The sequence below is a fragment of the Dendrobates tinctorius genome, unplaced genomic scaffold, assembly GCF_039654945.1.
Source record: "Dendrobates tinctorius isolate UK_male_01 unplaced genomic scaffold, ASM3965494v1 ptg000044l, whole genome shotgun sequence".
In the NCBI taxonomy this organism is placed as follows: Eukaryota; Metazoa; Chordata; class Amphibia; order Anura; family Dendrobatidae; genus Dendrobates; species Dendrobates tinctorius.
In genome coordinates this window covers 20,221,482-20,234,042 of record NW_027361712.1, presented here as the reverse complement: position 1 = coordinate 20,234,042, position 12,561 = coordinate 20,221,482, and positions in this window count along the sequence as shown.

Sequence of the window (12,561 nt, the reverse complement as noted above, 5' to 3'; positions counted from 1 at the left end):
CTTTAATAAGGGCTAGTACTTCAAGATATTAAAATTATAAACCAATCTAGGTGTGCTGGAGTAGGGGTATTAGGTATTTAGAAAATGTGTAATTGACATTTATAGACATACAGTCGAAACCAGAAGTTTACATACACTATATAAAAAGACACATCTGCATGTTTTTCTCAATATCTGACATGAAAACAAGAATAAACCTTTCCCAGTTTAGGTCAATTAGGATTACTATAATTAATAATTGTCAAATCCCAGAATGAGAGAGAGAGAATGTTTTAACGCATTTTTATTACTTATTGGAATGTCAAACGTTTACATACACTAATTAATATGCCTTTAACCCCTTTACCCCCAAGGGTGGTTTGCAATTTTTACAATTTTGACCACTGTCCCTTTATGAGGTAATAACTCAGGAACGCTTCCATGGATCCCGGTGATTCTGACGTTGTTTTCTCGTGACATATTGTACTTCATGTTAGTGGAAAAATTTAATTGATATAACTTGTGTTTATTTGTGAAAAAAAAAACGGAAATTTGGCAAAAATTTTGAAGATTTTGCAGTTTTCCAACTTTGAATTTTAATGCCCTTAAATCACAGAGATATGGCACTGAAAAAACTTAAAAAATAACATTTCCCACATGTTTACTTTACATCAGAACAATTTGGGAACCAAAATTGTTTTTTGTTAGGAAGTTATAAGGGTTAAAAGTTGACCAGCGATTTCTAATTTTTACAATAACATTTTATTTTTAGGGACCACATCACATTTGAAGTCACTTTGAGGGGTCTATATGATAGAAGATACCCAAAAGTGACAACATTCTAAAAACTGCACCCCTCAAGGTGCTCAAAACCACATTCAAGAAGTTTATTAACCCTTCAGGTGCTTCACAGGAATTTTTTGAATGTTTAAAAAAAAATGAACATTTAACTTTTTTTCACAAAAAAATTACTTCAGGTCTAATTTTTTTTATTTTACCAAGGATAACAGGAGAAATTGAACTGCAAAATTTATTGTGCAATTTGTCGTGAGTACGCTGATACCTGATATGTGGGGGGAACCACTGTTTCGGCGCATGGCAGAGCTCAGAAGGGAAGGAGCACAGTTTGACTTTTTCACTGCAAAATTGCCTGGAATTCAGATCGGACGCCATGTCACATTTGGAGAGCCCCTGATGTGCCTAAACAGTGGAAACCCCCCACAAGTGACCCCATTTTGGAAACTAGACCCCCTAAGGAACTTATATAGATATGTGGTAAAAACTTTGAACCCCAAGGGCTACACAGAAGTTTATAACGTACAGCCGTACAATTAAAAAATCATATTTTTTCCACAAAAATGATCTTTTCACCCCAATTTTTATTTTCCCATGGGTAACAGGACCCCAAAAGTTATTGTTCAATTTGTCCTGAGTAATCTGATACTCCATATGTGGGGGTAAACGACTATTTGGGGGCATCGCAGAGCTCGGAAGGGAAGCAGCACCATTTGACTTTTTTGGCTGGAATTGAGATCGGACGCCATGTCGCGTTTGGAAAGCCCCTGATGTACCAAAACAGTGGAAACCCCCCACAAATGACACCATTTTGGAAACTAGACCCCCCAAGGAACTTATCTAGATGTGCGGTGAGCACTTTGAACCCCCAAGTGCTTCACAGAAGTTTATAACGCCCGGGCGTGAAATTAAAAAAATTATATTTTTTCCACAAACATGCTCTTTTAGTCTCCAATTTTTTTATTTTCCCAAGGGTAAGAGGAGAAATTGGACCCCAAAAGTTGTTGTCCAATTTGTCCTGAGTATGCTGATACCCCATATGTGGGAGAAAACTACTGAATGGGCACACGTCGGGGCTCGGAAGGGAAGTAGTGACGTTTTGGAATGCAGACTTTGATGGAATGGTCTACGGGTATCATGTTGCCTTTGGAGAGCCCCTAATGTGCCTAAACTGTGGAAACCCCCCACAAGTGACCCCAATTTGAAAACTAGACCCCCAAGGAACTTATCTAGATGTGTGGTGAGCACTTTGAACCCCCAAGTGCTTCACAGAAGTTTATAACGTAGAGCAGGGGTCGCAAACACGCGGGCCTCATGCGGCCCCTGAGGCAGGCATCTGCGGCCTGCGGTGCACCACATGTCTCACTCCCTGAAGCAAGGGGAAGGCACGCATTCAGGAGCGGTGATGGCATTGGCTGTTCTGTGTGCACCAGGGCTGTGGAGTCGGAGTCGTGGAGTCGGAGCTCATTTTGGTGGAGTCGGAGTTGGAGTCGGTATAAAATGGACCGACTCCGACTCCTAAAATATATAATAAATTGGGTACAGTAATTCAATGCAGGATGTGCTGAATATTTTTTCATAGGAGTTTGGGAAAGTTATGAAATGTCCTATAAATGGCTGTTCTATTCCTGATCTAAGGCTACATTCACACACAGCGTTTTTCCTGTGTTTTTTGAGGATACGTTTTTCAGCTGCAAAAGCTGATCATCTTTTTAAAAAACTGCATCACCTGAAAGGTTTTTGAGCTCATAGATAATGTTTTCAATAGCAAAAGCAGATTAGAAATCTGCTCTATCTATCCATTTATCCATATCTGTCTATCCATATCGTATCTGTACCAAAAAGAATGAAAACCGGGTAGTACACCAATATATATTCTGTTCTATCTAAATGTCTTGATTATTGTATCATAGAAATGATTAAATGTCTGAGGTTCACATTGTACTACAATAAATTTTTCACTTAAATATAAGCAATATGTGTGGGAGTCGGAGTCGTGGAGTCGGAGTTGGAGTCGGAGTAAGGGAAATTGAGGAGTCGGAGTCGCAGGTTTGGCTTACCGACTCCACAGCCCTGGTGTGCACACACTGCACAGGACCTGTGATGAGGTCACAGGAGGGGGAGGAGTCAGGGGTCACATGATCAGGGGCCTCAGTGTGTGCAGGATGGACGCTGCTGTCTGTGTGCTGGTTGTCATGGTACTGGATGAAGGTATGTTTATGCATGGGGTAAGGATGGGTTTACAGGGTGTATGGAGCAGAGCCCTGTGTGTTTGAGGTGTGTGCAGCGGAGCCCTGTGTGTACGAGGTGTATGGAGCAGAGCCCTGTGTGTACGAGGTGTATGGAGCGGAGCCCTGTGTGTACGAGGTGTATGGAGCGGAGCCCTGTGTGTACGAGGTGTATGGAGCGGAGCCCTGTGTGTACGAGGTGTAAGGAGCGGAGCCCTGTGTGTACGAGGTGTAAGGAGCCCTGTGTGTATGAGGTGTACAGAGCGGAGCCCTGTGTGTACGAGGTGTATGGAGCGGAGCCGTGTGTGTATGAGGTGTAAGGAGCCCTGTGTGTATGAGGTGTACAGAGCGGAGCCCTGTGTGTACGAGGTGTATGGAGCGGAGCTGTGTGTGTATGAGGTGCATTAAGTTTGAAAGGAATGCGGCCCCTCAGCTCAAATTTTTTTTATGTGTGAAACATTTACTCTGCCGAGTTTGAGACCCCTGACGTAGAGCCATAAAAATAAAAAATATTTTTTTCCACAAAAATGATATTTTTTTTATATTTTTGCCCCGAAATTTTTTATTTTCCCAAGGGTAACAGGAGAAATTGGACCCCAAACGTTGTTGTGCAATTTGTCCTGAGTACGCTGATACCCAATATGTGAGGGGTAAACCACTGTTTGGCAGAGCTTGGAAGGGAAGGAGCACCGTTTGACTTTTTCACCGCAGAATTGGCTGGAATCGAGATCAGACGCCGTGTTGCGTTTGGAGAGCTCCTGATGTGCCTAAACAGTGGAAACACCCAATTCTAACTCCAACCCTAACCCCAACACACCCCTAACCCTAATCTCAGCCCTAATCCTAGCCCTAACCCTAATGGGAAAATGGAAATATTTTTTTTTATTATTTTTCCCTAACTAAGGGGGTGATAAAGGGGGGTTTGATTTACTATTTATGGCGGTTTTTATGTTGGCAACTGTCATATGCTAAAAGACGCTTTTTATTGTAAAAATAGTTTTTGCATCACCACATATTGAGAGCTATAATTTTTCCGTACTTTGACCAACCGAGTCATGTGAAGTCTTATTTTTTTGCGGGACGAGTTGAAGTTTTTATTGGTACCATTTTCGGGCACGTGACATATTTTGATGACTTTTACTCAGATTTTTGGGATGCAAACTGAACAAACACCAGCATTTCATGAATTTCTTTTGGGGGGTGCGTTTACACCGTTCCGCGTGTGGTAAAATTGATAAAGCGGTTTTATTCTTCAGGTCAGTGCGATTACAACGATACCTCATTTATGTCTTTTTTTATGTTTTAGCGCTTTTATGCAGTAAAACAATTTTATATAAAAATAATTATTTTTGCATCACTTTATTCTGCGAGCTATAACTTTTTAATTTTTTTGCTGATGACACTGTGTGGTGGCTCATTTTTTGCCGGACAAGATGACATTTTCAGCGATATCATGGTTATTTATATCCGTCTTTTTGATCACGCGTTATTGTACTTTTTGCTCGGCGGTATGATGATAAAGCATTGTTTTTTGCTTTGTTTTTTTATTTTTTAAGGGGTGCACTAAAGGGGTTAACTAGTGGGTCAGTTTTATAGGGTGGGTCGTTACGGACGCGGCAATACTAAATATGTGTACTTTTATTGGTTTTTTTTATTTCCAAAAAATGAATTTATTAGGGATTATTTTTTTTTTTATTTATTTATTTAGGGATTTTTTATAAATTATTTTTACACTTTTTTTTTTTACTTTATTTTATTGTCCCGGGCGATCTGACAAGCGCTGCACAGGCTTCTTCGTGCCTGCTCTCAGCAGGGAAGGAGACCCTCCGAGCAGCGCAGCACATCGCGCTGCTCGGGGAGTCTCAGGGAAGCACGGAGGGCGCTCCGTCCCTGCCGACGCTTCCCTAATCCCCCGGTACACTGCGATCATGTTTGATCGCAGTGTGCAGGGGTTAACGTGCCAGGGGTGGTCCATGACCGCCTGACACATAGTGCCAGGTGTCAGCTGTGGTAATCAGCTAACAACCGGCCGCGATCAGCTTAGACGTATTATCCCGTCTCCGGTCATAGGGGCCCGGGTACCGTGGACGGGATAGTACGTCTCATGTCAGAAAGGGGTTAAACAATTCTGGACTGCCCATATGATAATGTTTTGTGTTTGGAAGCTTCAGTTTTTGGCAACATCTGAGTTAGAGACACACCTGTGGATGTATTTTAATGCACACCTGAAGCACAGCCTAGATAGGAAGAGAATTGTGGACTTGCACAAGTCTGGATCATCCTTGGGTACAATTTCAAGATACTTGAAGGTTCCTTGTTTATCTGCACAAACAATTATGCGCAAGTAGAAACAAGATGGGAATGTCCAGCCACCATACTGCTCAGGAAGAAGATGGGTCCTGTGTCTCAGAGATGAACGTGCTTTTGTCCGACGTGCATATTAACCCAAGGACAAAAGCAAAAGACCTAGTGAAGATGATGGCGGAAGTTGGTAAGATTGTGTCACTATCCACAGTGAAACGAGTACTGTATCAACATGGGCTGAAAGACCACTGAAGAGCACTCTGCCAGGAAGAAGCCATTACTCCAAAAGAAACATAAACAGCCAGGTTAATGTTTGCAAATGCACACAGGAGCAAGGACCTTAAATTTTTAGAGACATGTCCTGTGGTCTAATAAAACTAAAATTGGGCATAATGACCATCGTTACGTTTGAAGTAAAAAGGGAGAAGCTTTGAAGTCCAAGAAGACAATCACAACTGTGAAACATGGGGGTGGCAGAATCATGTTGTGGGGTTGATTTGCTGCAGGAGGGACTGGTGCAATTCATAAAACAGATGGTATCATGAGAAAAGATTATGTGGCAATACTGAACCAACATCTTAAGACATCATACAGGAAGTTAAAGCTTGGATGGAAATGGGTCTTCCAAATGGACAATAGGCCCTCAGCAAACACATTAGTTGCACTCATCTACTAAAACCAAAGATAGAATTGGGGGCCAGTCTCAACATAACATGCAGAGAACAAAAACCTGATCAATAGATGGGTAATAAAAATATCCCCTGTGAATAATATATACTTATTGTGTCCATGCATTTCCCCCATCCCCAATTTGGAGGTTCCTCAGGAGATCATGCAGGGTCTAACTGATAAGATGTGGGGCATTCTCTGTTAATTCTTACCACAGCTCCTATGTAAGTAGAAGTGGTGCCTATGCTAAGGTGAAAACCGAAAGAAGTGACTACACGCTCCCTGTGGAAGCCGCCGATGACATCACTGGATAGCATATGCTCTACTGACTCCTCACCACTTCCTGTCTGTGGCAGCTATCCGGCTGCCACTTTGCTCATTGTAAGACAGCTGAAGAGTATATTGATCAAGTTTTTGTTCTCTGGATATTAGTGTACAGTAAATCTTGTACATAATAGGGTAATTTATTTGCACATTAGTTGTATATATATCAACACTCATTCATACATCCATGCCAATCGGTCCAGGCATGGACCACTAATGCATGAACTGGCTGTGGCTCCCCCGGTCCCGAGTGTGACAGCTTCATATATTGTGGCCCAATCTCAGACCTATTTGCACAGACGTCTGAATGAGCCTTAACAGTCTATGATTCATAAATCCCAATGTGCCTATAAATGTCAATTAGACATTTTATACCGTAAGTACCTAATAGCCATATTCCAGAGCACTTGGATTGGTTTAAGATTTTGATATCTGGAATTACAAGTTTTTATTAAAGGGGCACTTTTGCTTTTCATACATATTTAATAAAGTCTGATGTTTTTAAATGATATTTCTGATAAACTTTATTGCAAGAAGTGGTGTTGTGGTGCTTTGTGCATTACTTCTATTTATTATAAGGCCGGGATCAAACACACATATGCAAAATCGTCCATTTTTCATCCAGAAATTTTGTTTTCCATTCATATTGCTTTCTACTGCATCTATCCTTGGATCTGTGTGTGCGCACTTGTCTCCAGAGCTATGCACCTCCAAAGTATTTTTGTGATCAATGTGGTCCCAGGCACCCCCATCGATCTACTTGTAATTAAGTGAACAACATAAAAATAAGCAAATATTTAGTTACTCTTCAAGTATTTATGGCAAAACACTAACAGATTCAGGCTAGTGGATAACCTCTAAGTACAGAAGGACGCATCTCTGGATCTAGTAATGTTTCTGGTAAATTGTTAAAGGGAATCTGTCACCCCTTTTTTGAGATATCATAAAATGACCGCTGGGCGGGGCTTATTCAATTGCTCCCCCCCTCCCTGTCTTGCTCTACACAAGAAGAAATGCATAGAGCAAGACAGGGAGGGGGGGAGCAGGTGATTAAGCTCCGCCCAGCGGACCGGACAGCGGCAGTTTACATACATCCGAACCGATATAAACAAGGTATTTATGCATGAAAGGTGCGGCGTCAGGGGGAAGCAAAAGTACTAAGAGAATCCTTATGTGACACACAATTGAATAATATCATTATATGATATCTCAAAAAAGGGGTGACAGATTCCCTTTAAGTAAAGCAAATTTCCAGATTGATTCTGCATTCTTTGTGGCACGTGTTGATGGCCATTTCCATTCTACCATAGTTCCTGTCTGGGCATATGAGCGAGCCATACAGAAAGCCATGTGATAAGCATTATATAGTACTACATTGTATAAATAGTAGGTAACGATGGGCTGTCGTATCCAGTCCCATGCAATGCTCTGTTGATCTACACTGCTAATCATACACATAATCTATCTTTCGTACCTTGTGTCACTTCATCGTTTTTAGTCTCTGGCGTACACACAAACTCCCAGTCTCTCCCTCTTACACCCTCCCTCAGACTCTTTCTCTGCCCCGCATTGATTTCCCGCTTGTGCATATTGACTTTCACTTAGCGCTGATCAGTGTTTAAGTTGTCTGAAATCCGCTGCCTTCTCCTCGCTCAATACCTTCGATCTCACTAGTTCCTCCTAATAGCCTAACAAGATTGTTCTTTCACGGGAGGTGTGCAGCGAGGACCAGGACTAGAAGTTGTGAATGCACCAGATAAGTATATGCCCACACTGATAGCTCTAGATGGCCAATATTTTGCTTCATTGCTGCACATGCCATAGCAGAAATCAACAGAAAAAGACTGAAATCATCAGGAGTCAAGCAAATTCCTCTAATATCAAACAACCAAAGAATCTGAACATATTTAAAAAATTAACTGCTATCCAAGCTTTAGTTCGGGATCAGAAAGAGTTATGATCCCCTTTACTAAACACCCCTCATCACTTTTTAATAAGAAGGACTGCTTAGAAATTAAATGCATTTCCATTTTGGGAATCGTGATTTAAAAGATGGCCTCCACTCTACCAAGGTGATGAGGACCCCTCTTTCTTTTCCATCTGTTATGTCCAGTGGTGTGGTGGATTCATAAAGCCCTTAGTGACCAAGCCAATTATTACAATTCTGACCACTGTCACTTTATGAAGTTATAACTCTAGAATGCTTCAGCGTATCCCGATTCTGAGATTGTTTTTTTGTGACATATTGTACTGTATGGAAGTGGTAAAATTTCTTCAATATAACTTGCGTTTATTTATGAAAAAAAATGGAAATTTGGCAAAAATTTAGACAATTTTGCAATTTTCAAACTTTTAATTTTTCTACTCTTAAGTCAGAGAGTGGTGTCACACAATATAGTTAATAAATAACATTTCCCACACTACTTTACATCAGCACAATTTTGGAAACATATTTTTTTTTTGTTAGGACGTTATCAGGGTTAAAATTTGACCAGCGATTTCTCATTTTTCCAACAAAATTTACAAAACCATTTTTTTTTTAGGGACCACCTCACATTTGAAGTGAGTTTAAGGGTCAATATAACAGATAATACCCAAAATTCTAAAAACTGCACCCCTCAAGGTGTGCAAAACCACATTCAAGAAGTTTATTAACCCTTCAGGTGCTTCACGAGAACTAAAGCAATGTGGAAGGAAAAAATGAATATTTTACTTTTTCACAAAAAATTTACTTTGGAAAGTTTTTTATTTTCACAAGGGTATCAGGAGAAAATGGACCACAAAATTTGTTGTGCAATTTCCCCTGAGTACGCCAATACCCCATATGTGGGGGAAAGCCACTGTTTGGGCGCATGGCAGGGCTCAGAAGGAAGGGAGCACCGTTTGACTTTTTAGACCGAACATTGGCTGGAATTAATGGCGGGCGCCAAGTCGCATTTGGAGACTCCTTGATGTACCTAAACAGTGAAAAACCCCCAATTCTAACTCAAACCCTAACACAGCCCTAACCCCAACACTCCCTTAACCACATCCCTAACCCCAACACCACAACCCTAGCCCCAACCCTAGCTATAACCCCAAGTATAACCCTAACTCAATCCTATAACCCTAGCCCCCCTAACTATAACTCCAACTATAAGCCCATAGCAATACATTTTTTCTATTTTATTATTTTTACCTAAGGGGGTGACAATGGGGGGTTTGATTTACTATTTTTTATATTGATCACTGTGATAGGGTCTATCATAGTCAAAATGAACCAATAGGAGAAATCTCCTATTATTGCGGGGTGCTGGCCTGCAGATCTCAGCGGGCGCACCGCCATTTTTTTCCCAGAAGACACTGATGGCCGGGGGACACAGCCAGAGGAATCGGGGGACATCTGTTATGAATGGGTCACCGAGGAGAAAAAAGCTAAACAAGCTAAGTCACAGAAAACCAGAGAGGTTGGTAACTATGCAGATTGCAGATCCCTGATCTTACCACACAACTAGCAGTAGCCGTGGAGCGTGCCTACGATGTTCCTAGATGCCTCGTCACGGCCGGAGGACTAAATAAGCCTAAAGCAAGAAAAGGGAAAACTAACTGCCCCAGAGCAGACCCCAAAGGAATAGTGCCCCCACACATGTATTGACGGTGAAACAAGATGAAGGCACAAACACAGGCAGGAAAATAGGCTGAGCAAATGATGGGGCCCAAACTAACTAGACAGGAAAGGAAAGGAGAGACACTGTCTGCAACCTGCAAAAAACCCTACAAAATCATGTCCAACACTTCTGATAGCAAAATTAACCCTGAAGTCACTAGACTTCTCCCACTATATCAGCACTCTGAAATATTCTGAGACAGAGCAAAAAGAGACCGAACTAGTAAGGGACAAAAAGCCAATTGGCAAAATACTGATAAATAAGAGTGGAAATTCAGCACAGCCCCCAGCAGGGGCTGGCTGACCACACCAAAAAACTGAATAGACCAACAAAATCCAGTGTGAACATTAGCAGAAAAGCTTAGCTTTAGATGACTGGAACAGAGCTGAAAACCAAGAGCTGACAAGCCAGAAGGAATCACCAGCAACTGAATAGGGCGTCGACTGTCTTAAATCCAATCTGAGACTCCTGAGATCCAATCGTCATCCTCTTTCTCAGGTGGCAGATCTCCACCGATCAAATCAGACTCTCTACCTCCTGTTACCACCAGAGGGAGTCTGGAAGGAGAACTCACAACTGGTGAACCAGAGAATCAACTCACAACAGACATCTTCTCTCTCCTCTGATGTGCTATATCACATCAGAGAGAGAAATAAATGGAAAATCAGACTTTTTTGTTTTGCGTGAATAACGTCAAACGCAACACTGGGATCGATAAAACCCGACTCGAATCATGTCCCTCGGGATCCCGGCTACCCCTGGTAGCCGAGACCCCGGAGAAATTCCGACCCGGGGGGGGCTATACACATTTCTCAGGGCCGTTAAAAAGCAGCGCTGAGGAGTAAGTACCCTTAACTGCCGCCGTTAAAAGGCGTATCTGTGGTCATTAGGGGGTTAAAAAGGACCTTTCTCAAGGTTTAGCATGTTGAACTGGCCAGATCTTGGAATAGTGGCTGCAGAGCTGAATGAAGCATAGTGTTTATTTTTTAATTTCTTCTCTCAGTTTTGGAGATGTTAGCTTTTCAAATTTAGATTATAATTTGTGTTATATTTCAACTCGGGGTTACCAAAGATTTGTGTCTGGGGCAGAGGGGAACCTAGGGTTTTGGTTCATGGCGGTGAAACTTCTGAGTGGGCCCCTAACCAGGTAACCTTGATTACAACTGGGTGACACACCATAATAGTGGATGTAGGAGAACCTCAGCAGATGACTGCGCTGTCGTTGAAAATATTCTCTATACAAATACCAGCACTGATATTACCGCCATATGGTCAGTGGTATATACCATTCCTATGGAATATATCAGAGATTACAGCATAGTTTATAGATGGTGACTTACAGAGGATGTTCTTTCTGATGGAATCATTCACTTTTCCCGCCTTTTCCATCTGGCCCAGATCGACATGATGAATTCGCCAGCCAGGACTGATTTGTAGAAATTACAAAGACACATTTCACGTCTCATATTTTCAGCACCGTCCACATCTATTCCCAACCTGCACAAACTCCTTATAACTGCTGATAACCCAATATAGAGCCGCTGCTGCCGTATGTGTCCCTATTACTGCACCTGCAATGTGGTTCTCTGTGCCTCTAAATTCTAAAGCAATCCTCTAGAATATAGTAATGCCGGGTGCAAGTTCCTAGAAAACAGTGCTCACATTTTATCCCCTACAAACCGGTTATTGCGTACCGGTAATAGGATTTTACGGACTCCACGACAGCACCCACGGAGAGAGGGGATCCGCCCACCATCAGGACAGGAACCTACAGAATAAAAATGGGGCGGTCGCCCTCGCCTCCTCAGTCCTGTTTCAGAGTATGAGAGGATCTGCCCATGGATTAGTACACAAAAAAGTATCTTGTTCATACTACAATACCGCCTCCACTATAGAGTGAAACTTTAATAATGCACTTCCCCATAGACTGCAGGAAACCCAGCAATTAATTGCGGGGGGGAACGTGTGGGTGCTGTCGTGGACTCCTTAAAATCCTATTACCGGTATGTAATAACCGCTTTTCCTATCGCCACAACAACACCCACGGAGAGACTTTCAGAGACTATCACAGAGAGGGACCACAACACTAAGCACTGATCACCCGAATTGTGAACTGCAGGTGGATGAACGATGAAGACGGTAATGCCTATAGAAGGTGACGACCACATTGCCGCCTTACATATCGATTCAATGGAGACATCATCCTTTTTGACCCATGAAGACGCCATGGCTTGCGCTGAGGCTATCAACAAAGCAGTCTTAAGGGTCAGTACATTAGCAGAGGCCGAGGCCAGGGGTTCGAAAGGAGGCTCCATCAAGGCGTCCAGTACCAGGTTTAAATCCCATGGCGGCAATCTAATGATACGCACTGGGTTACTACGTTCACAGGCTTTTATGAATTTAGTGACCCACCTGTCCCCCGCTACGTTATAGTTATACAATGCTCCCAATGCCGACACCGGTACCCTAAGGGTACTGGCAGATAACCCCAATTATGGGCCCTTCTGCAAGAACTCTAGAATCACCAGAATCGGAACCTGGTCTGATAGGGGAGCTGAGTGAAACAACAAAATTTTTTTCCAGGTTTTACAATAAATTTTTGTGGTAATCTCCTT